The following is a 24,090-nucleotide window of genomic DNA, read 5'->3' on the forward strand; positions in this document are numbered from 1 at the left end:
CGCGTCAGATGCCCCGCCCAGGGGCAGCGGCGGCGACGCAGGGACGCTGTCCAGCCCCGGACGCTAAATAACAAGCTCGCCGCGTCCTCTTTGCTGGAGCTGCGAGCCCCCCGCAACCCGGGCGCCGCGGGGCGGAGGTATGTGTCCCCATTCCACCCCGTGCGAGGGGGCCTGGCATGCGACCCAGGCGTCTCACCCTCCAGCCGCGCGCTCAGGCCCTGCGCTCCATCCCCCTCACTTTGGGCCTCACCACCCGGGAGCGGAGCAATAAAGAGGCCGGCGAGGGCTGCAGGCGCACCGGCCTTGGGTGAGGGAGGAAGGGGACAGGCTGGCCCCTAAAACCACCTCTATCCCCAGGCCCAGGCTGGCCCGAGGCTAATTAGCAGAGCAGTTTGCAAAGCGCATTTCCGCAGTTAACCTCCTTGAACGCTAAGAAGGAAGGCAGGAGGCCAGGCAAGAATTTTAGAGGCTCAGAGGTTGAGACACAGAGGCCCAAGTAACCAACAGGTGTAATCACCGGGCTCTGGACTCCCAGCACAATGCCCCTCCCACTACCTGCACTGCCCCCATTAAGGACTACTTGGGTCTTTATCTAGGAGTTACTGTCAACTCTTTCTCAGATGTTCAGTCTCTCTCTGTCCTTGGGGAGGGTGAAGGGAGGAGCATGGGAAGGTTTGTGACACTCCCTAATGAACCACCATGGCTAGAAATTGGATGGGAGGGGGACAGTCAGGGCTGCTGGGCGCCCCTCGTCCTCACAAAGGTACTCCAGGTCAGAAGGAACCAATCCTAGGGGAGGAAATGGGGTGGCAGTAATGACCTGAGGCCACAGGGCCACATGGGGTGGGCAGGGGAGGCCCCAGAGATGGTGAGAGAGGAGCAAGACAAAGGAGGTGGTGACGCGCTGTGGGCTGCTCTCCTTCTCCTTCCCCTGGAGGGGAGATGTGGCCGGTGGCTCCTCTGTGCCACCAGAAGAGCTGAGGCTGCACCCAGCTGGGGCCCAAAGAGCCTCTTTCCTTTGCTCCCTCTCCTCCCCTCCCTGTCGCTCAGATTCCAATACAATTTCCAGCTAACCAGCATGTCGATAGAACAAGTCGGGCAGCCGGATTGCTGGCCAATTACAGGAAATCATTCTGCTCCACAGCTCAGCGCCCAGGGAGAGCGAGGGAGGGAATGTGAGGGAGTACGTCCCAGCTTACAGGTGGGAAGGGGCTCTGGCTTCAGGTGGGTAATGCTGCAGCCCCAGGGAGGGACTAGAGTGGGAGAGCAGGGGTAGATGGGGAGGCGTCTGGGGGCGGTCAGCGTAGGGGGTCGTCCTCATCCTCACAGGGAGCTCTGGATCCAGCTACTCTGTGAAGAGACTCTTGTCTCAAGCCACAAAGAGAACTGGGGACTGAGGGCTGATGAGGAGGGCCCAGGAGGTGGGGCATCTGCTTGGAGTAGAGGGGGACAGAAGAGGGATGGTGAGACCAATCTCCCCCAGAGCCCTGTGTTTGGGAATGAGGATGGCATCCAGATCTCCATGGCCCAGGGGGGCCCCCCAGGACCATCTGAGTACCTGGAAGCTGGGGCCCACACAGCTAGGACCTGTGCTTCCACACCCAGCCACAGACCAATGGGATCCTGGGGACCAGGGAAAAGAGGTTTAAAAGGGAGGAGGGGAGGAAAGGGGCTGCAGCCTGCAGCTGAGGGGACCTGCAACAGCCTCACTTGGTGAAGGGGTAAGTCTGGAAGCATCCTTCCACCCCAGAAGGTGGGACACAGTAACGTGGGAGGGGACAAGGACCTCCTCACTTACCTTCCCAGCCCCTCTGCCTTACTTCCCAGCTCTGGCCCTCAAGAAGCTTTCACTCAGATGAAAGGACCCCAGCCCTCCTCCTCCCACTTTCCATCCATTTGATCTACTCCTACCTTCTGTGCTGACTTGATGCCTCTTTATCAACTCCACCCCCACCTCCATCCCTCCTCACATCTTTCCCAGAACTGTCTTAACTACCCCCTAGGCTGCCCTACCCAGCAGAACCTGAGGTCTCCCTGCTTCCCAGCACCAATGATTAGCTCCTTTTACCAGCACTGGGGTCTCTCTCCCAAAGTAGTGAAAGATGCTTGATGGACATAAACTTCCCCAGGGACTAAGTCCACCCACTGGATGGCTACTGTTGCTGTGTTTGTCTTGAACCCCAATATTAGGCAGCTGTGGCCCAATGATCCTTTCCCCTGCTCCAGGCTGTAGCCACCTCCCCAGGCCCCCTCCCCAATTCCCCAGCATCTGGCTGCTCCTCCCCATTCCAGACCCTCTCCTTCAGGCCCCACCAGAGGTTGTGCCTTGGGTGGATTCACCCTCTTGGCTATTTGGCCAACCCAAGGGTAGACAGCAGGGCAGACGCTGGAGAGGAGATAGACTCTTTGCCTAGTGCACCAGGCACCCAGCGATGCTCAGGAAAGATGCTGAGTGAATGCTGGTGACTAGCAAGGCCATCATCAAAGTAGTGGGTGCATTGGGAGAGAGGGTCAGTGCCTTGGGGCCCCTCCTTCTCTGCGATCCCTGCCGGAGCACACAGGATTGGACGTCCATACGGAGTGGGAGTGTCAAGGTTGGCTCTGTATGTGTCCCCCATTTGGCAAAAAAAAAAAAAAAAGCGGGCGCCCTCCTCTGCTCTGCGGGGCTGAGATCAAGCCACGGCTCCGAGCTGAAAGCACCGCCTTCACGGGCCGGGCGCCCGGTGCTCAGCGATCCGGAAGAGGGCGCCAGGCCCGCCCTCGTCCGCGGTGCCCCCAGCCCGGCGCGCCGCGCTGGGCAGCCCACAGGCTCGGCGCCATCGATCGGACCGCGGGGACCCGGGCGCGCCGCCCCGCCACCGCTCGCTTTTCGCTTTTAATTGAAGTTTGTTTGAGCAGAGTGCGGAGCGGGCAAAGGCAGAAACCAAATATTTAGTTGCTGCAAATTGGCACCTCCAGATCAATTACCCGACCCGTGTCAGGGCCTGCGCCGCCCCCCTGCGCCCCGCGGAATCTCAATGCCGCGCTGCCCCCGCCCGCGCCGCCCCCCTCTTTTCCGCTGCACGTTTCTCATCAGCTCCAGCCATACATCACCCGTGGCCGCGAGGGGAACAGATTTTCAATGGGAGAAGTTCCCCTAGAGCATCCTCGTTGCTGATTCCCGCTGCGCCCTGTGCTGTCTGGCCCCTGCCCTCACCCAGCCTGTCTAATGGGGACAGCCTGGGAGGGGCAGTGAGATAAAGAGGGAGCTCCAAAGCAAGGACTTTGGGTCGCACGTACTTGACTCAACCCTAGTAACCCCTCTCACCCTCTGGGTGACCTAGGAGATGTTACTTTTGCTCCCTGAGCCTGGGTTTCCCCATCATGCGGTTCAAACTTCCCCTTGCAGGGTTATTGTGCTGGTCAACACCATAAATGTGCCCTGGCTGGCATATCATGGCTCTACTTCTCTGCCCTGCTAGGGGGTAAAATAGTTTCCAGAATGAAGTGAAGGACACTGGGTTGTAAACACCTCAACCTAGCTTCTGGAAAATACCAAAGGGCACTCAGGGGGCAGCCAACCCCCCTGAGTCCCTGGCAGAAGCTGGGCAGGCGAGGGGACCGAGGTCAGGCTCCATCAGGGAAGGTTTTGACCCCTAGCCCAGGTGCATCTGGGCACATTCTGAAGAGGAACTGCTTGTCCAGTACCAAGGATGAAGAGCTAGTTGGGCCTGGAGGTGAGCCGAGACACCCAGGACCCTAAAGCTAGGCCAGCAAAGCCGACTGGAGAGATCTGAAGGTCACCAAAGGCTGAGTACCAGGAGGCTGCGCCCATGGTAGGGGCATGGAGGTGAGCTCTGCAGAGGAATTGGGAAGTTGAGTTGTTGTCGAGGCTTCCTTTTCCCTGCTGTATGACCCTGGGCATGTTATTTAACCTCAGTTTCCCCACGTGTAAAATGAGGCTGACACCCTCTCCCTCCCAGAGCTTTCGTGAAAAATAAAAGAGATGATGGATGGGTGAAGGAAGGAAACTCTCCAACGAGCATGAAGAAAATGGTGCTGAGTCTGTGTGTGAGTCCCCATGTTCAGCATTGCTTCCATTCCAAGAGCTCCCTTGAGGGAACTGGAGTCAAATAGTTTGACATTTTTAAATGGCTGCCCTGCCAAACAGAGTGACAAGTGTTCTGGGTGGGAGGAGAGGTGTGGGGGGAGGCTTAGTGCTCTGAGAGCACTTCCTTTCCTCTATCTCACCTTAAAGAATGAGAATCTCCAGGCTGTCCTCCTTCCCAGTTCCACCTCCCCCCACCCAGAGACCTGTGCTCTCGCCTGGACTCCTCAGGGCAGGAGTCACTTATGCCTGGAGGAATGTTTTTTTTCCCCCATCAAACTTAGGGTCCAAATGGAAGCAAAGGCTGAAACCCCAGTGGAAAGTAAACTAACTCCTCACCTTCTTGATTTTCCCAACTGTGAAATGGGACCATAGGTGGTGAGTCACTAATGACGAGGTGCCATTTGGACTGGTAGGTGACCTCTAGAAGTTACTGAATCCATTGCCTCACCTTCCACACACCTCCTACCCACCCCTCCTTCCCACACCTGCAACAGGATTATTATCTCCACAGGCAAGACAACTCCACCAGGCTCCTTGGGGATGACAGCCACTGTTTGTCAAATCAGGAAGTCCATCTGACAGTCTACCTTAAATGTCTCACTTCTTCCTTCAGGGAAAAGTTAAAGAATGGACAATAAAAGATAAACGCTTATGGATGGGCGAGACTACACTATTTAAAAAAAAAATACCCCCAAAGAGGGCTGAGATGGGAATTACTTTCGGACACAATGCTCTTTACACTAAACATCTTGGTGATAAATATAGCTGTGTAATTCTTTTTTCTCCTTGGCAGAGAGAAAGGCTGAGGCTGGGCAGAAAGGCAGAGGGACCCGAAAATATAAATCAATATATGACTTTAATATATGTGCTCTCGGTGTCTGTGTGTGCTGGGGGATTATTAGTAACCTTGATTCCAGCTCAGTGTCCATGTGAGGCGGGGAGATGCATGGCCCCCAGGGACGAGAAGAGAAATTAGGAAGCCAAATTCTTCTCCTGATTGACACCTCGGTAAACACTATCCCCGGCAGAAGGGGAAGAAAAAAAGATCAATGCTGGGTATTTTTATCACGTTCCAGGGACGGACAAGGGGGAAAATTAAAGAAACAGTCCCTTAGCCTCATTGAATATGTTCATCTCCAAGGAGGCGGCTAAAGGGGTAGAACACAGGTGGGGAGGGCGCAGGGATGATCACCAGTGGGAGGGACAGTGGGTGTGTCCCAGCAAGCGTGGCCAGAGCTTCTTTTGCTCTGGGGCACTTATGTGAATGGCGGCAGGTACAAATGAGCATGCCAGCAACGACAGGGCAAAGGCACCAGCTTTGATGCAGGAATCATAGGCCAGCGTCTAATGTGAGATCAGACTCTGGCTTCAATGGAGGACCAAGAGCCCTTAGTTTTAATGGGGCTTTCAGAGGGGTGTTTCTAGCAGGAGCTTCCCAGAGTGTGGGGGTGGAGGGGAGTGTCTTCAGCGGGGGCTGGGAGGACTGAGTGGTCCAGGGCAGGTCAAAGCCAACTTGGAGAGAGACGCATCTCTCTGGATTGTCTTGGAAAGCGGGTCTCAGTCAGAAAAACCTCCACCCCTTTGTATCTAGCCTCCACCCTTCCTGGCTGTATAACCTTGACGGAGTCATTTGACCACACAGAGTCCCACCTTCCTTATCAGTCAAATGGAACAGGTCACCCCACTTGTCTCATCTCACAGAGTTGTTAATGAGATTATACAACACAGTGTACAGGGGTGAGGGGCCAATGCTATCAAGAGCAGCTCTGTCCAACAGAAATATAATGCAAGCCACATATGAGCTTTGAAATGTTTTAGTAGCCACATTAAAAATGTGCAAAGGTGTGTGGTGTAGCTCAGTGGTAGAGTGCATGCTTAGCTTGCACAAGGTCCTGGGTTCAATCCCCTGGGCAGGACCTGGGGTTGGGGTGGACACCGAGCTCCCATTTCTGACATTCCCCGGCCCTTGGAGCAGCCTAGTGTAGAGGGAAGAGCCTGCCAGCTGGGCTTGGAAACTTTTCATTCCTTGTGCTTCTGCTTTCCGGCTGTGGGATCTGAGGCAAGGCCCCTGTCTGAGCTCCACTGTCAATCAAACAGGGATGATCATGATCTACACTGTTTCAGCAAGGGTAAAATATTTCCCGCACAAAGAATGTATGCTTGGGAAGCCAGGAGCATGTGCAAGGAAAAGAGAAAGTTAGAAGGGAGGGTAGGGGAGCCCCTCCCAAGGCCGCCCATCCTAGGTGGCTTTTGCTGGGCATGTTGTCCGGGTCTGCAGGGGCCACCCTACTTCCAGGGGAGGCGAGATTTTGCTGCAGGAAGAGGGCAGGAGCAGAGGCTCAGGAAAGGTGTGATTGCCCAGGAACCACACAGCACACCCAGAAACGGCTTAGCTGGAGCTCCCTGCTTTGGGGCCGGGACACCTGGGTCCCGTTTCTCAGCAGCTCTGAGCACTAGGATTCGTGGGAAGGAGAGAACAGGACTGTTTCAGGGCAATTTCATGAAGGACACTCAGTGCTGGCAGGGAGGCAGCCCTCCTGGGTCTCGCTTGACATTTTCTGCTTATGCTGGAAGCCAGGGAAGGGGGCCTGGCAGCTTGGAACTCTCACACCCGGGCTGGCAGGTCCTGTGTCCAAGTGGCCTCAGCCCCTATTACCCACTGGTCCTCCCTGTCCTGGCTGCAGAGCTGTCCTGCCAGGGGAAGGCTGTGGGGAGAGGCTCTAGCTGCCTAGGACCTAGCGCCCCCAGCTCGTCTGCTGGGGCCTGAGGGCCATGGTGAGCCTTCAGTTATAGCCTGCAGACTCTGCAACTAAAGGGGAGAGCTGGGGTTTTAGGAGATCTAAACCCTAGAAGGTCCAGCAAATGGGTTTCAGGAGATCTGTGAACACACCTCCTATCCCCATCATTGAAGGCTAAACCTTGAGACTGTGCATTTTTCTAAACTAAGGGTCTAAGCTTTTGTCAAGGTTTAGATGGATCTGTGACTCCTGAAAGAGTGAGCACTACTGCTCTAGACACACACACCCTCACATATACACACACACACATATATATATGCATAACCACATATACACACATACACAAGTGTACACACACACACTCTCTCTCTCTCTTCCTGTTTCAGGTCTCTTCTATCTTGGTATCATCCTGCACAGAGCAAATCCACAGACATCCTCTTTCTAAAACTGCTGTAAACCCATTCCTACCAGTTAGAGACTTGCAGTGACTCCCCTTGCCTACCAAATTCGGCTATAGACACATGGGTGTGAAATTTAAAGAGCCCTCCCACCATGAAGCCCTCTCTTTCTGACACAGACAGGAACCTTGTTTCCAGCCCAGCTTATGGGGCCAACTAACCTGCCGTATACAGCCCACCCTCCCTGCCTGCACCCAGGCGGTTTTCTCCTGGAACATCTTTCCTCTCCACGTCCCCTCCTACTCAGAGGTATCTCAAGGCCTGCAGAACCTGGCTCACATGCCACCTCTTCTGTGAAGCCTTTCTCAGCCTCAGAAATGCCTGCCTTCCTCTAGTCCGTTTCCCATAGTCCCTTGCGTGTACCACACCCTAGACCCTTATCTCTCACAGCCTCAGACTCTGGGTCACTAGAGATGGCACTTAGCTTGTTGCCCTGTGGAAACTGTAAGCTCCTGGAAGGCAGGGCCTACTGGGGGTATCTGCGATTCCTCCTCTCTGAATCCATTTCCCATCACACTTCCCATCTTGCCCACCTCTCCCAGCCCCCAAGGTAATAACCAAGGTCAGATGTGAGAATAAAACAGATAAAACAACATTTTGCAAATCACAATGGAAACTCTGCTCACATGCTCCCCTCCTCCCAATATTCTTCCTGGACTCTGGCCCGCCCTTGGCTCTGATCCTTCTGACCCCCCCACTCCCTCTAGTGCAGATGTCCAGAGCCTGAGCCGCTTGACTGTAGAGACGTGTCTCTCTATCTCTGAGTCAAGATCTCTGTCTGTGTTCCCAGGAGACATTTGCCTTCCCCATAGGGCTGGGATCCCTGGGAATGTGAGGATCTACCTTTTCTTTGTCTTTTTTTTTCCTTTCTTTCCTTTCCCCACTCCATTCAAATAAGGATTTCAGATAGCTCTCAGAGACACACGTGACAAGATAAAAAATGAGAGAGGAAGCTGGGGTGGAAGAGGTCCTGCTTTCTCCTTTCTCGGGAGCTGTCTCTGGCACCCAGCAAAGGGCACCTTTCAGGGGGCCCATCCTGGGCCTTGGCTGAGCCCATTCATCCTCCTTTCCTGGGACCTCAGGTGCGGACTTGGCTAGTGTCCTCCTCCCTGGGCAACCCTCCAGACTCCGCCGCCAACCCTGGCCCTGCCAGCCTAGCTCACCTGACCTGGCCCTTCCCACTCTGGCTTTCTCTTTTAAGCCCCCATCTGCAACCACAGCACACCTCAGCTGTCTGATTAACTCAATTGATTAATTAAGCTCTAATGAGAGCTGTGACTCACCCCTGCAGCTGCTGACCAGGAGGCCAGCTGTGCCAGGAAGGGCATGGGGGCCACAGGCATGAGCTTTGGAGGGCCCAGGGGGCAGGAAGCCCAGTGGTTGGGGCCACTGGTGAGGGGAGCACAAACCCTGCCCGGGGTTAGGTCTCCTCCAGAGTCCTCATGGGTGAGGGGTGCTCTGTGGGCTCTCTTGGCCTGCTGGTCAGATCCAGAATGACACTTCTGGCATCAAGCCTGCTGAAGGCAGGGAGGGCAGAGCAGGTATTGATTGCCTGAGAGGTGCAGAAATGGGACTAGACCCCCTCGAGTCTCACCTTGACCCCCATGGACTGGGGTGCCCAAGGCCCAGAAAGTACAGGCCATGTGGAAGCTGGACACTGACCATAGGAGCCAGGCTTAGCCCAGCCAGCAGCCACCAACTCCAGGGCTGCCCCCACCCCCCACAGCTCCCAGCCAGATGGCAGAGGCCCTTCCCCTAACCCTACCCATGGCTGCTGGATCCCAGTCCCAAATAGCCACAAGGGCTCTGCAGAGCAAGCCCTGGGTTCCACTTCCCCACACCTCCAGCCTCCCCCAACCCTGACCACTGACCCACCCCTCCCACGGACTCTGTCCCCTTGTCTAGGCTGGGGAACAAATGCCCTCCGTTAACAACAATAATCAGTGGAACAGAATTTTCCATCTCACAGAGTACATCCTTAGCCACTCCTCTCCAGAATCCTCAGAGGCAAACAGAGTTGGGAGTCTGTTCTAGACATGAAGAAACTGAGACCAGCTTTGCCCAAGATGACACCTGGCTTTTTCTTGCTTCCCAGCTATTGCATTCATCTTGGGAAAAAACTCCTCTTCAGCTTTGAGGCCTCGACTTAGAGGGTATTTCAGCCAGGAAGCCCCCTGTCTCTCCAGCTGCAGGTAAGGGCCCTCCCATTGTGTTGGAGTTCACTTGTTCACATCTCCATTGGGCCACGAGGGCAGCTGCTGCGCTGTCAATCCCCGCTCATCCCTGCATCCTGCTCAGGGCTTCACGTGCAGTAAGGACATAATGAAAATTCGCAGAAGGAAAGAAAGAAGATACAAATAAACCGCCACAAGTGGCAGACATTCTGATCCCCAGTCTTAGTTCTGGGAGGAAGGACCCTGCAAGTCAGGGCAAAGCAGCCCAGTGTGGGCATTTCAGCGGTGGGTGGGTGCCCAGGGAATCCACGGCGTGCATGCGCCATTGTACCAGAAAGCAAGCAAGTAAGCCCTTCTCCCCTTGCTGGGAGAATGTGGTGGGGCTGACCCAGGGAATCATGGGAGTTGAGGGGTGGGCAGGGCAGGAGAGGGTGGGGAGGATGTAGCTCTGGGGTACCGGGGCTTCCTAGGGAGACAAGAGGCCTGGAGTGGAGACAGAGCACTAGCTGGAGAGTAGACCTGGGTGGAGTCCTAGATTTGCTCCACCTCATGGGTGACTTTGGGCACATGGCCTGTGACTTGAGAAAGTCTGATGACAGTGCCTGTGGACCTGCTGTCTCCTATTGTGGCCTGGGAGCCCTGCAGCCCCAAGAGAACCCAGTGACCAGAGAAAGTGAGTGAGTTGGTGATGGTCAATAGGAGTGGGGCTTGTGACACCCCCGCTGCTGCGGTGGGAGGGGTGATCACAGCCAGGAGCCTCTGAAACCCAGGAAGAGCCCCCACCACTCCCCCCAGCTCCTCTGCTATTGCCACTGCTCAGGTTCAATTACCAGCTCAGCCTTCAAATCGGGTTCTAGCCAGTAACTTTACTGGAGAAAATGATTAGGTGATTATTTCAACCTTGCTCCAAACACCGTTTTAATTGGATCTGGGAAAAGGCGATTTGGGCACCAGAGGGGCCATGCGGGGGCAGGTGCGGGAGCAGCGGCATGGGAATGGCAGGCAGGAGCCCGCTAGCCCCTGAGCCTTGAATGGCAATAGATGCTTCCCAGCCACTCTCCCCAGACCCCAACCCTCTCCCTGATACTCATCCTGCATCTGGTGTTAATCTCAGCAGAGGAGAAAACTTTGGTGGTGGTGCTAGTAGGGGGCTGCCCGGGCAAGCAAGTTGGGGGAGCAGACAGGATTCCAGCAGCTGTGTTTCCTGCCCAAAGCACCCTCAGTCACTGTGACCCTCAGTCACTTAGAAAACTGTTTTTCTGTCAATCTTTTTTCTCTGCCTCCAGCCCCAGCCCACCCTGGGGTGGAGGGTAAACTCTTGCTCAAACACTAGCCCTAAGGAAGCAGAATTGGAAAGAGCTTCTGATTCTCCAGAATCCAGCAGATCCTTCTAGAGGGATTTGGGATTACCTGCTCCAGGGGTCACTCTGCCAGCTTTCTGTCTATTAGACAGATAATTGGGTTTCACTACATAGTAATCTTTCTAAGCCTCAGTTTCCCGAGCTGTCAAAGAGAGGGTTGATCCTAGGTGACCCCTAGGGTCCCACCCAGCTCTGAAGGAAGACATTTCAGCTGATTCTGTGTGTGTCCTCCATGATGCTGGGGACATCCAACCCTAGATCCTCAGTGGCCAATTCTGTGGGTTCCAAGCCATGCAAGGCCCTTCTGCCCTGGCGGCTGAGAAGGTCCCTCCCTATCCCTGAGCCAGAGTGCAGCCAGGTGCCAGGTAGAGAGAGTAAGCCTGGGTTGGGGCAGGAGGGCAGGGGCGGGGTGTGCCCCAAAGGTTGAGGGATCTGGAAGAGGGACAAGGGAAGGGTCACCTGTGACTCTATCTCTGTGTGTCTCAAGGTCTGGCCTTCCCAGAACTCTCTCCAAAGACTTCTACCCGTTGCCTTAAGAGACACTGTGTCAACAATTTTAAAAAGTTGCTTATAAGCTGCCATCTTGGAGAATGTTCTCTGGGGAGCTAATCACAGCAGGAGTGAATGTGCCCCCCTGCACCTCACTCCCTGACACCGGCACTGGGGTTACAGGCAGGACTGGCCAGGCCCTGGCGGATCCCAGCATCTGCCAGTCATCAGCAAGCACTGACCAGGCACTTGGTGGGCATGGGTGGAGGGACAATTAGGCAGGCGCAAAGGGAATAAAAAGTGTTGGTTAAATTCAGTCACCAGTAATTGAGCATATACTGGGTGCTAAGCTCTGTGCCAGTTCTACCTCAGGGAAGCTGACAATCTTCTGGGAGAAAGGACACCCCTTCCAGGAATAACCTGGAACTTTGAGACTTCACAGGAAAATGGTGAAGAAATAAGGCCTCGAGCACTCAGGAGCCATTAGTCTCGATAGGACGAAGCCAGGTGGACTTCCTGCAGGAAGGGCGTTTGGGCACGGTTTGGCCATGGAGAGGTTGGTGGGCTTCCAGAAGGACCACACAGCCGAGATGCCCAGGGACGAGAGGCAGGGAGGGAGAGAGAAGGAAGGTAAACAGCACGTTCTGTGTCTCACAACACACCCTGGAGGGGGCAGCTGTACTCTGCATTTTATAAACTAGGGTCCTGAGCTGAAGACGGACAGGTTCAGACACTCCCAGGGTCACAAGGAGCCAGGAGGAACGGGAAGCAAGGTCTGCCTGTGCCCCACAGCCTGTCCTTTGGGGATCCTCTGGCCTCTCCCCCAGCGTGGGCTGACCTCACACTGAGAGCACCAAGGGGCTCTGTCGGGAATGAGGAGGCCAGTTCCCAGGAATTTCTGGAATTCAAGAGGATCTTGGATAAGATCTGAGACAAACAGGAGCCCACCCTCCAGGCGAGTGCCTGCTTAGGGCTGAGGTTTCAAAGGTTCAGATCACAGGGGAAAATTATATTGTCAAAGAGGAAAACCGGCACTGCCATCCCTCCTTCACTCGTTAATTTCTGGGGAAGTATGAGCTGTCAGCGAGCAGCGGCCCTCCAATTCAAATTACAGAATCTGAATTCTTAATTTCTCCTAATCCATCAGTGAGCTGCCTTCCCGGGCTAATATTAGCAGCGCTGGCAGGGCTTGTAGCAGAGTCATTGATGTCTCCCTCCCTCTGAAGAGAGCCCTAATCGATAGGGCTGGGCCTGGGGCGGGCCCCTCAGAGGCAGCACCCCCTCCCTGCTCCCCAGCTGCATCCAGTCCCAGGAAGAGAGCCCGGAGTTTGGGGAGGTCCCTGGAGAGACAGGAGAGCAAAGGAGAGGTAGGGAAGATGGAACAGGAGCCTGAGAGAGACTTGGAATGAGGGAGGGAGGGAGGGCGAGACAGGAAGAAAGACAAAATTAGTGAGACTAAGAGAGGTGGAGGCAGAGAGTGGTGGAGAGACTGATTCAGAGGCCCCGAGAGATGGAGACTCAGGTAGTGAGGAGGGAGGGAGGGACCCCTCCAGAGCCTAAGGTCAAAGCAACCCACACGCTGACTTTCTTCAGGGAGAAAACACAGCAAAGCAAAATCAGAGCTCCATGGGACTCCCATGGCATCCCGGGGAGCGTCGTGCCCCACGGATAACGTGGCCCCCAGGACATGGGCCCACTAGTCCACTTTGCCTAGAGGTGTTCTGGAGTCAGGTGCCTTGAATCAAATCATAGCTCAGAGGCCTCCTCTGCCAAGAAGCCCTCTTGCTTTCTATCTGGTGGCACCATCTCTCATGCTTGGGCAGTAGCACCCTCCCAGGGTCAGCTCCCTGGGTCCTGGAGGCACTGGGTACTGCCGCTTCTCTGCCCGGGTGGGGAAGGCATGGTCGATGAGACAGTCAGGGTGGCCCCTTGGCTGAGCATCAACTGTGCCTTTCTTACGTATCCCTTCACCAAGGCCATGGGGTAGGGACTGTTATTCCCCCCATGTAGCAAGTGAGGATACAAGTACAGTTTTGTCACTTGCCCAAGGCCTTGGGGCAGTGAAGTAGCCATCTCAGGATTTGAACCCAAGTAGGCTGACACCAAAGCAGAATGGTTAGTGTCACCATGTGACAGAATCTTGAGTGAAAGCCCCAGGGGATTGTATATGGTGTGCTCCCTGTCCCTGCTGAACTATGGAGGGTGAAGGACACGCCAGGCCACCCCCATGACTTCCTCACATGACCCCAGTTCCATCAGCCAGTCTTCTCATTGACATCCAGACTGCCTTGAACCTTCCAGCACCCCTATCCAGCTCATGCTCCCCGCCTCCCACCCTCTCACCTCCCCAAATCCCAACCTTCATCCAGGAGGCCTGGTGCAATTTAGTTCTTCAGCTGGAAGCCTTCATGTAACCCCTATCCCTGACCCTGGTGACCTGTCCTTTCCTGGCCTGTCCTTGTCCTTTCTGTGAATATCCTGCTTTCTCAGCAAGTTGTGAGCCTCTGTGTACAGCGTGGGTGCCCTCCAATGTCCTAGGCCCTAGCCTTGCCCACGAGAGGGCTCAGTAAATATTTGTGGACTTATCAACTGATTGATTGGTATGGTGAAGACCTGAGGCTTAGGACAAAGACGCCTGAGAACTAAGCATTGTCCCTCACCCTGGGCCCTGAGGAAGTGTCAGGGAGCTGGAGACGTGCAGGTGGGGACTCCAGGACCTAGCAGGTGTGACTGGCCCGAGTGGGCAGAGCAGCTCTCCAGGCTGCCCTCCCAGCTGGCCCTCGGGGGACACTTTCTCCCTAGGCTGGAGAATTTGGGGATGTGAGTCGGGGAGGGAGAAGAGGGGCCCCCTCAACTTGGGAAAGGAGCCCTACAGGCTCCTCTTTCTCCCTAGGCTCTGCCCTGGCACCCCGAGTGGGAGGCAGACTCTAGAGTCTCCACTGGGGTCACTATCCCCATCCCCTTTCTTCTCCTGCTGCTCCTCCTCTCCTGTCCAAGAGGCTGAGCCTGAATAGACCTATTTTGAGTCAAACCTCTGAATTATACATGGTCTGCCAGTGAGCCTGCCACTCCTGATCAGTGGCAATGGGAGCTGGGGGCAGGCAATCACTGCATTTCACTCTTGGTGTAAGTGTCTGAATCTGTGCTGGTGCCAGGTGGAGTGCAATGGGCTTGCATGCATGTGCAGTGATTTTGTGCCTAAGGGATTGTAGGTGTGCATGAACAATTATGGGACCACAGGTAGGAGTTGTGGGTTCCCAGAATCACTTTCCCTTTCTCCAAAGCTCCAGGTGATGGACCTCTGGGCCCAGCACTCTGTGGTCCCCTGGCCCCAAAATCTATGTATCTGGCCAACAGCCAGGATGGATGGAGGCCCAGCCTCATGTGGGATGCTGTCAGAAGTCATCCTGCCCCCTTCCAGCCCCTGCCTTGGCTGCCAGTGGGATCCTCAGGAGCCAGATGGACAGAAAAGAGATTACCACATCAGGGTCAGACCCAGGAGAGGTGAAGGAGAGGCCATCAGCTGCCTGAGAAGAATAGCAGTAATGGATACTAGGAGTTGAGGACCTCCTCTGGGTTCAGGCACTTCACACATAAACTAAGTTAAATGTCACAATACTTCTGTGTCATACATCCTATTATTCTCATTCTACTGATGGGGAAACTAAGGGTCAGAAAGACTAAGTTATTTGCTCAAGATTGCACACATGGAACTAGCAGACTCAAGATTTAGACAACTAAGAAAATAATAAGGCAAGCCACAGCCCAGGAGAGAATATTTGCAATACATGTATCTGACAAAGGGCTTTGTGAACAACTCAATAAGAAGAAGACAAACAATCTAATCGTCAAGTGGTTAGAAGGAGCTATAGAATGGCCAACATGCACATGAAAAAGATATTGGCCATCACTCATTATCAGGGAAATGCAAATTAAAGCCACAACAAATACCACTGTGCACCCATTAGAAGACTAACCATGCTAAGCGTTGGAGAGATTGTGGAGCAACTGGAACGCTCATACACTGAGAGTAGAAATGTACAACACTACTGCTACTTCAGAAAACAGTTTGTCAGTGTCTTAAAAAGTTAAACAATTACCATAGGACCCAGCCATTTCACTCTTAGCTATTTTCTCAAGAAAATGAAAACATATGTTCACGTACAGACTTGTACACGCATGTTCACAGCAGCCTGATTCACAACAGCCCAAACCTAGAGACAACACAAATGTCCATCAACAGATGGTCAAATTGTCATATATTCCTTATTTGGCAGTAAAAAGGTATGAACTGGCAAAACAACAACACAGATGAATCTCATAAACATTATGAAAAGTGAAAAAAAAAGTGGGCAGATACCAAGAGTACATATTACATAATTCTATTTATATGAAACTCTAGAAAAGACAAATCTAATTTATAGTGACAGAAAGCAGATCAGTAGTTGCCTGGGGCTGGGGGAAGGTTGGGGATCGACTGGGATGGGGCACGAGGGAGCTTTTTGGGATGATGAAAATGTTCTATATCCTGTTTGTAGGGGTGGTTATATGTACATATAAATTTGTCAGAACTCATCAGATTGAACACTTAAAATGTGTGCATTTTATTGTATGCAAATTATGCTTCAATGAATTTGAAAAAAGAAACCCAGGTAAGCTGAGCTAAAATCCCCACCTGTAACTATTATAGCCTGTGTCTCTGGAGGTGAGGAGTGGGCACCTCGGGGTTCCTTTGAGTCAGAGAAAAGGCTGAATGAAGTTCTAGAATTGGCTACCAGCCCCCACAGGAAGGAAGCATCCAGCTTTCCTCTGCCTTACTACCCCTCCCCTTCCCACCACCACCCCAGGCTCCCTATGACCTTCCCTGTAACATTAGGAATGGACCACCTAGGGGTGTCTAGTCTCCCACTGGGCCCCTTTCTGACCCCTTCAATAGGAAGCATCTTACAGCTTCCTCAAGCAGCCTTCTGACTTGGGGTCAGGATTCCCCAGGGAGTCAAAGTTTTATTTCCTTCCATACCTAGAGATCATGTCCACCTCTGCACATCCCCAAGAGGCCTCTCCCATCTACCACACAGGGACTCGTAATGGGCCTCCAGTGCAGTGGGAGGGGGCATGGGTGCGCTACTCTGGGGCAGGTACCAGGCTTATACCAGGCTTACCACGCAGGGACCCCCAGGGAAGGCCAGTGTGCTGGTGCTCAGAGCCCTTAGACTTGCTTGCCGTTGTCATCAATCATTTATTGAATGCCTATTAAGTGCTAGGCTTTGAGTTAAGCCCTATGCCTGCATTTTCTCTGCTAATCCTCTGGATCACCCTCGGAGGCTAAAGCTATCATTGCCCTCGTTTTACAGATGAGGATACTGAGACACAGAGAAGGTCAGTGAGGTCTCACAGCTAGCAAGTGGAAGGAAGGCTGACAATGGCCAATGCTATTAATTTCCCAGCAATACCTGTGCCAGCCTCATCTGAATCCCTTGGAGGGTTTTTTAAAATGCAGATTCCTGGGCTGGCTGATGCTTTGCTTTGTCCTTATTGCCTCTAGATTCTCAGGAGTTTACTCAGGTAAAGAATCAGCTCTGTCACCTGCATGGGCCTCTGGATTGTGACCCACTCCCCACCCCCATCCCCCCAGGTACTGGGTACCAGGCTCCACGTGGCTGGGTCAGTGCCTGTCCATCTGACCAAAGAGGGAGGTAGGGCCGAATTTGGTCAAAATCGGCTGAGGCTGGGGGCCAGCAAGGAAAGATCTACAAATAGCAGCAAATTGCTCATTGATTTCTGTCCTGTTGGGGGGAGCCCTGGGACCAGCAGGAATGGGATTGGGTTTTAGCTAGAGAAGTAGAAAGGCAGCTCAGCCTAGGACAGATGGGCAGAGTCAGGGGGAGGACACCAGGGCCTTAACTGTGTTCCTGGGGAAGTGGGACCCCCAATTCCATCTGCCCCTGGGGATTCGGGCTCCTAGAAGATGGGCCCCAGAATCCAACTAGTATGACCTGCAATGGGGGAAGGAGTGGGAAAAACACAAGAGAAAAGTTTCCATAGTCAAAAATACCTGCTTTTCCAAGATGACCCATATTTCAAACACCCTGCCCCATCAGGCCCTTAAGCACACCTAACCAATCAGCAAATACTCAGATCTGAGGGTCAGAAAATAACGTTCATGCCTTGAAAGAGTATTCAAGAGGTCCCTTAGCCACACGCTCCAGCTTCTTCCACATCTTGCCTGCACTCTAGGCTTCTCAGAGCTGGTTACCTATTCCCCCCCAGGCCCCCATCTTCCCCTATTTGTCTGCACAGGCTGCTCCTTCTGCCTGGAATGCCTTTTCCATCAGCCCTCCGCAGATCCATGTCCTGTGTAATCCCAAAGACCCAAACTAACTCCCATCTCCTGCTGAGACTTTTCTAGCTGTTGGCATCCTCCTGGGGTTCTTCCTTCCTCGACCTCCCGTGGTTGGTCCCACACAGCAACCTCACTCCTGCCATCTCCCTTGAGTGTGAGTGTTTATGTGTGTGAATATTTACACATGGAGGTTCAGTGGATGCTGCACTCCTGTGGTTTCTTGGACAAGAGTCCCATCTCCTCCACTGGAAAGTAAGGGCCTGTCCATCAGGAGCCACATCTTAACCATCCCAATCATCCCCACCCCCACAGCAGACAGCGCAGCATGTGGTTGTTCCCTGGTCAGCCTTAGACACACGGCCTTGGAGACTTGTGCAGCTGGAAGGTACCACTGCAGCATTTTTGTCTCCTACTTGCCTACTCAGGAAGTTCTAGTGGTGGAGGGACACTCTAGGAGCTCTGCCCCATCACCTGGGGGTGACAGGTATCTTGACTCCTGGCCATTTTTCCGTCTCCTCCTTCTCCAATCCTTTCAGCTCCCAAAGCCCCCTGTGTGTCCCCTGATTCGTCCTCTGCTCTGAGCCAGCTGGCCTTGAGCAGCTTTGCAGCCCCAGAGCCCTCTCTCCCTCCCTGCCGTCCTGTGAGTGTCCTCCTCTCCACCACCTGGGCAGACAGTGACTCTCCTCGGATCCCCAAGGTGGGGCTAAAGAGCAGGAAAAGGGTTCAGAATCCAGGAGAAGTCATTGCCATCAGGCAATTTCAGCTTGGGACAACTGACAGGGAGCCTGTGGCAGTGCCCCGGAGAGGAAAGGAGGAGCTCAAAGATCATCCCTCAGCACAGCTGGGGCAGCAACTTCATTGAAAGAGGAACCGAGCCTCCCCGTTGGAACGATAAGGAAACTAAGGGATATGACCTGACCGTGGACACAAAGCATGCCAGAGTTAAATCCAGGAGCCAGTTTCCCCCTGGAGTATGGTCCTGGTCCCTGGCTCCAAAGTTGGCCACAGGCAAAGGATCACAGTTGGCTAATGCGAGTCCCTGGACGGCCCCACAGAGGATGAGGGTGGATAGACAGCCTCCCAACCCTGGGGCCAGGGCTGGACCAGAGCTTCCAGGGACAGAGTGATTTCCTGTCACTTGGCCCCAGAGCAGCTGCTCCCTCATCTAATTAATGGCCCTGGTGCTGAGTCTTTGATGAAGGGGGATCAGGAGCAGTGGCTCTGTATGAGCCTCCACGGAGCCTTCCATTAAGCAGGGGCAGGAGGAAGGGGCGAGAGTAGCCGGGCAGTGCACAGACCCGTGTGCTGAGAACTGCGCCCACTTTCCACCTCTCAGCCATTTCTTAGCTCCTTGCTTCTTCCTCCCCTTGCCCAGCAAGTGCCCGTCCCTGCTTTTAGCGTCCTCCTCTGTGTCCTCTCTCACTTCCAGTCCATCCTATCCTCTCAGAGCCTTCCCCGGACTGCTTCACCTTGAACCCCCGCCCCCACCCTTCCCTTGGCTCTGGGAGGAGGCGGGCAGGGAGAGGTGCCTCCTTCCACCTACAGCTCACATCAAAAGCAGCAATCTTAGGGTTTTCCCTGTGAGATCAGCCCAGCCCAGAGCCATGACCCTCCACAGATGGTCACTCCTAGCAACTAATACTCTGAAGGGAGCGGGCCGGTGGGGGGGTGATGGAGATGTCCAGCAAGCAGCAGCAGACTTCTCCAAGGACAGTGAGAAAAGCCCTTCCCTACCAAACTCTATGTAGATGGTCAGTGCTGGCTGGGAGGAGCCATGAGGGCCTGGTCAGATGGAGAGGCACAGGACTGGAGACACAAAAGGCTCCACACTGGCTGATGGGACAGGACCCAGAAGCCGAAGGAAGTTCAGATGACTGTCCAGGCAGGGTTAGGGCAGTCCAGCTGTGACCAGCAGATATCTAAGAGTTGCAAAAGCACAGGGTCCAGCAGAAAGCAACAGTGATAATCACTGATAGGGGTGGGGACCCTGTTAGGTAGAATCCTACATGGGCAGTGGAGAGTGGCTACAGTTTGGGGAAATCTGCAGAGAGGGTGATTACTGAATGTTGAGGTAGAGATGTTAGTGATGGGTGGCCAGCTTTGAAAGGATGTGTTAACATATTGATGTCGGGCCATCAGGGGTTATCGATATTAGATTGTTGGTTGTGAGGCAGGATAGAAGGGGGCAGGGCACAGCCATTCAAGGAATGACACAGCAATTAACACCAAAATAGTGGAAGATTCAACTCCCAGTTGGCCTTGAGGATTAAGATGGCAGGAGGTTTGACTTCTAGTAGACCTTGAGCTTCATTATATGCTCATTGTAACATATTACCATGATCAATAACATGCTGGCAGGCACCACGACAGCCCCAAGGCTAACCACAAAAGGTCAAAGAGTGAGCGGTGGCCCAATTCCTGGGAATCCCAGCCCCTTCCCCAGGGTAGTTGGAATGGTCCCACCTGTGGGCATGTGAAGCTACCAAGCCTATAAAAACTGGCAACACCATGACTGGCTACCCTTTTTCGCTCCCTCCTTTTTGGAGACGGCCCGCACTCTGTCTATGGAGTGTGTACCGACTTCTACTTTAACCTGAGCACGCAATTCCTACACCTCTTTCCTTGCCTTTCTCTTGCCTTACCCTCTATGCAATATGTATCTCTCTAAGTAACTCTACCTTCACTCAACTGTGGCTCGCACTTGAATTCTTTCCTGCATGAAGCCAAGGCAAGGTGCGTTCCAAGGGCTCCACCAAGACCTGGGACATGGCCTTCCTCACTTCCCACATCCGTTTTCCTGCATCAGCTGGGCATGGGGCCATCAGTGGTGGGCTGAGTCACCGGTTGGTCAGTACTGCCGGGGATGATCACTTGATTAATCAGTGTTAAGAGGTAGATGTTGCAGTCAGTATTTGAAAGTTGGGACAAAGTTATCAGTTCCCATGCTCTGAAGGCTACTTTGCTTGGTACCTGATAAAGCAACCTGAGCTCAACCCCTGGTTCCCTGCCCCAGGGCTTCCTCCAGCCTAGGGCTACACTTCTGGCTGAGTCAAAGCAAAACTGTCCTGGGGCTAAGGTGAAGGCTTAGTCTCTTGGGATTGTGGCAGAGGGAAAGGGCAGGGCCAGGGTCCTAGAAGTGATGCATGGGACTTGGGGGATGAAGTGGGCAGGGAGCTGAAGTGCTTAGGGATGCAGCAGAGCTCCACAGGGGCTGTGGGCCTCAAGGCCAGGATACTCATTGATGAATCGATTCCCATTATTGATGCTGCTGGGAGAAGCTTCGAAAGGTGGAGCTGGGGGAGACGATGGAGTTCTCACGGAGAAAGCTGTGGCATAGCCTGACCGCTCAGAATACAAATGAGACCATCTGCTCACCTGGCCCCTCACAGCTGCCCCCTGCGGTGCTGATGGGACTCAGGTACATGCACCTGGGCATGGAGTGAGCTGCAGATGTTGGGGTTGGGGCATCCATGAAAGGCAGTGAGATGCAACTCTTGAATGGAGCACCCCAGCTCTGGGCAAACTGCAGACTTGCAGGCAGACGTGCAGGGAATATCAGGTTTGCATGGGATTGTCACAAGGAGATGGGTTTTGGCTTCTTGGACATTTTCTCCAGAAAACATGCAGTTCTCTACAAGAGAAATCTTCCAAAGGGTGCTGAGTGCCCTGGGCTGGAGGTGTCCAAGCACAGTATGGAAGATCTTCTCTCAAGGAAGATGGCCTCTGAGGCACACACCACCCACCAACCCTGCACCTATATTGTCATCAGGGGTCCCATCAATGGTGCAAATGTGGGAAATGGCCAGGACCAGCCAGGGGCATTTGGATGCTTACCATGAGGTTAAGGGAAGTAGCTGTCATGTTGACCATTGCTAAGGCCAAGCTGAAGGAAGAGCGACCTCTTGGGAGAGCTGCATCCCTTGGTAGCAGGTCACTGCAAGGAGTCTGGTGGGAACCCAGGAAGTCAGGAAAGGACAGGATAACTCAATGCTGGGGTGGTATTGAGGAGGGAGGCAAGGGGCCAGTCAGGATGGAGTCAATGCTGCTGCTGCTGCGACCATCAGATCACAGAGGTACAGGCTGGAGTGGGAAGGAATCTGATGAGGGAGGCACGATCTTTGCCTTAGGTGAGTGTTGGTCTGATGGGGAGACTCAATCCCTCTGCCCTGGGAGCCCAATTTGATGAGAGAGATAACAATCCCTGCCTTGGGAAGACCCCAAGTCTAAAGGGGGAGACAGTACCTACCCCAAGAGTATCCATCCCTTGGGAGGAAAACAAGAGGCAGGTTATCCTAATAAGAGCAGATCTTCAGTGCCCCAGACCTGAGAGGAGAGGCAGGAATGTGCAGGCCAGCATGGCCCCAAGTCTGCAACTGAGAGGGCTCAGGATGAGGACCAAGCACACTGATTTCCTGTCTCCAATTTTTCAAGGCTGGCCTAAATTCACTGCCACTGCCCACCCCATCTTCTGCTCACTGCTGTGTCCCTGAGGAATTATTGAAGATGTTCAAATCAGCAGGAGGCCAGGGCTGCCACTCCCTGGCAGAGAGGTGGCATCTCCAGGTGTGCCTCCTTCACGCTACACACGTGCACACACCCCGCCCACTCGGCCTCCACACCCTCCTCCCAGGGAGGCCTGCGGCCTGCCTTATCACCCCTCCCCTGAGACCTCCATCCACAGGAAGTCTCCAGGAGGACAGGCTCAGACCAGGAGCAACACCTCTGCACCAGACCTGAATCCTCAGGCCGGCTGTGGCAACAACTTGCCCTGCGACTTTGGACAAATCCCTTTCCCTCTGCCTCTCTGGACAATGTGTAGGCCTCCCAGGTCCCTGCAAGCACTGACCCTCTCTGAGCAGAAGAACTGATTTAGAGCAGTCTCTGTTTGAGTCTCTGCCACTTAGCAACATGAGGCCTCGGGCAATGATTTAACCTCCTGGAGCCTCAGTTCCCTGTAAATTGGGCACAAGAGAAAAAATGGACACAAGATCTGGACCTGCTTCCTTGGGTTGTTGTGAAGATCGGGGAGATAAAGCCAGCAAGGTGCCCAGTGCAGGGTCTGACGCGCAGTCGTGCTTGATGAACACTCCGGGCTCTGGTTGTTGTTATTATTTCCCTCCCAGGAGCGGCAGTGTCTCTGTCACTCTTCTCTGGACCCCCTTCCCCCTTCTCCAGGCAGCTCTGCCACAGCTGGGCCTTCTGCCCAGTTCTTGTCCCATAAGATCAGCTCCCCCACAGCCTACCATCCCATTTCTGTGAATGCCACCTGCCCTCAGCCCCCCTTCCCAGGGACAAGGCTTCACAACCCCCTCCCTCTATACCCGCTACCACTCAGGGCCCAGGCCCCCTCTCAGCCCCTCTCTCCTGCAATTATGTAGAGCAAACAAGAGCAGCTGATGGGAAAGGAGCTGCTATTAGCTTAACCTTTCGGGACTGGAGCTGCTGGGACGAGATGGGGAGGCCCATGGGGAGGGGGCTCCTGAAGCAGGTGGGCCTGGGAGAGGGAAGGGAGGGGAAGGGAGGCCGGTGGCACTTGCTGTGAGCTCCTAATGGGTAGGATGCCAGCCTAGAAAAGGCAAGAAAAGGGATGGAGAACAAAAAGATGTGAAAGCAGAATTAAGGAGACTACAGCCAAGAAACGGGTATGGAAGAGGTGGGAGGCAGTGGAAAGGCTGGGAAACAAAGACCAGAGAGTTGTGCCAAGGGCTCCCCGCACATTCATCACAGTCCCCAACCATGTGCACACAGGAGGAAGGGACCTTAGAGGATATAGACAGGGTTATTCCATTGGACACCATGGAGAATAGTAGGATGAGGGTGCCGGAGCTGCACGAGACCTCAGACACCACCTAACCCTGCTCTCCCATTTTACAGACGGGGAAATTGAAGCTCAGAGAGGGCTTTTGCCTTTCTCAAAGTCACGGTGAATGTTCAGAGAAACCAGGTGAGCATTCAAGGCCCCTGATTCATGACCCTGAGCTCTTCCCTCTGCATCACCTCCCATCCGTCCATCCATTCATCCATCTAAGCGGGCAGACCCGCTTCCCAGCCTGAAGAGGTTTAGATACAGTGAGAGTGACACACAGAAATAAGAAAACAAAACACAGAGTGGAGAGAGTCCCACAGAGAAACAAAGTTCCCACCAGGCACGATGTGTCTCTCCTCAGTATGTTTAACAGTATTAAACTATGTCAGTATGTACAATGAACAAATAGTTCCTTTCGTGTGAATCAGGGAGGCTTCCAGGAGGAGGTGACTTTGTTCTGGGGTTTGAAGGATCAATTGGAAGAAGCTGTTCATGGGGTTTGAAGGATCAATTGGAAGAAGCTGTGACAGTTGCAATTTTCCCAGCAGAGCCAGCTCAGGTGCTAGTAGAAGCCAGGGTTTCAGAAAGTCTCTTCCTCCTTTCTCCTCTGAGTTCTGGGAGGGAGAATGAA

At 53.8% G+C, this 24,090-nt stretch overlaps 1 long non-coding RNA gene across 3 annotated transcripts in view; it reads left to right on the forward strand.

Moving 5' to 3' along the window:
• Positions 1-24,090, forward strand: part of LOC116283684 (uncharacterized) — a 29,609-nt gene continuing 5,519 nt past the window's right edge. For 2 of the 3 annotated variants that reach the window (XR_012060055.1, XR_012060056.1), the window contains exons 1-3: positions 1-137; positions 9,382-9,478; positions 23,528-23,597. This is a non-coding gene — a long non-coding RNA (uncharacterized lncRNA). The remainder of the gene's footprint in view (positions 138-9,381; positions 9,479-23,527; positions 23,598-24,090) is intronic. The other variant, XR_012060057.1, reaches the window with a different exon arrangement.

This window comes from Vicugna pacos, chromosome 16 (assembly GCF_048564905.1).
Source record: "Vicugna pacos chromosome 16, VicPac4, whole genome shotgun sequence".
Taxonomy (NCBI): domain Eukaryota; kingdom Metazoa; phylum Chordata; class Mammalia; order Artiodactyla; family Camelidae; genus Vicugna; species Vicugna pacos.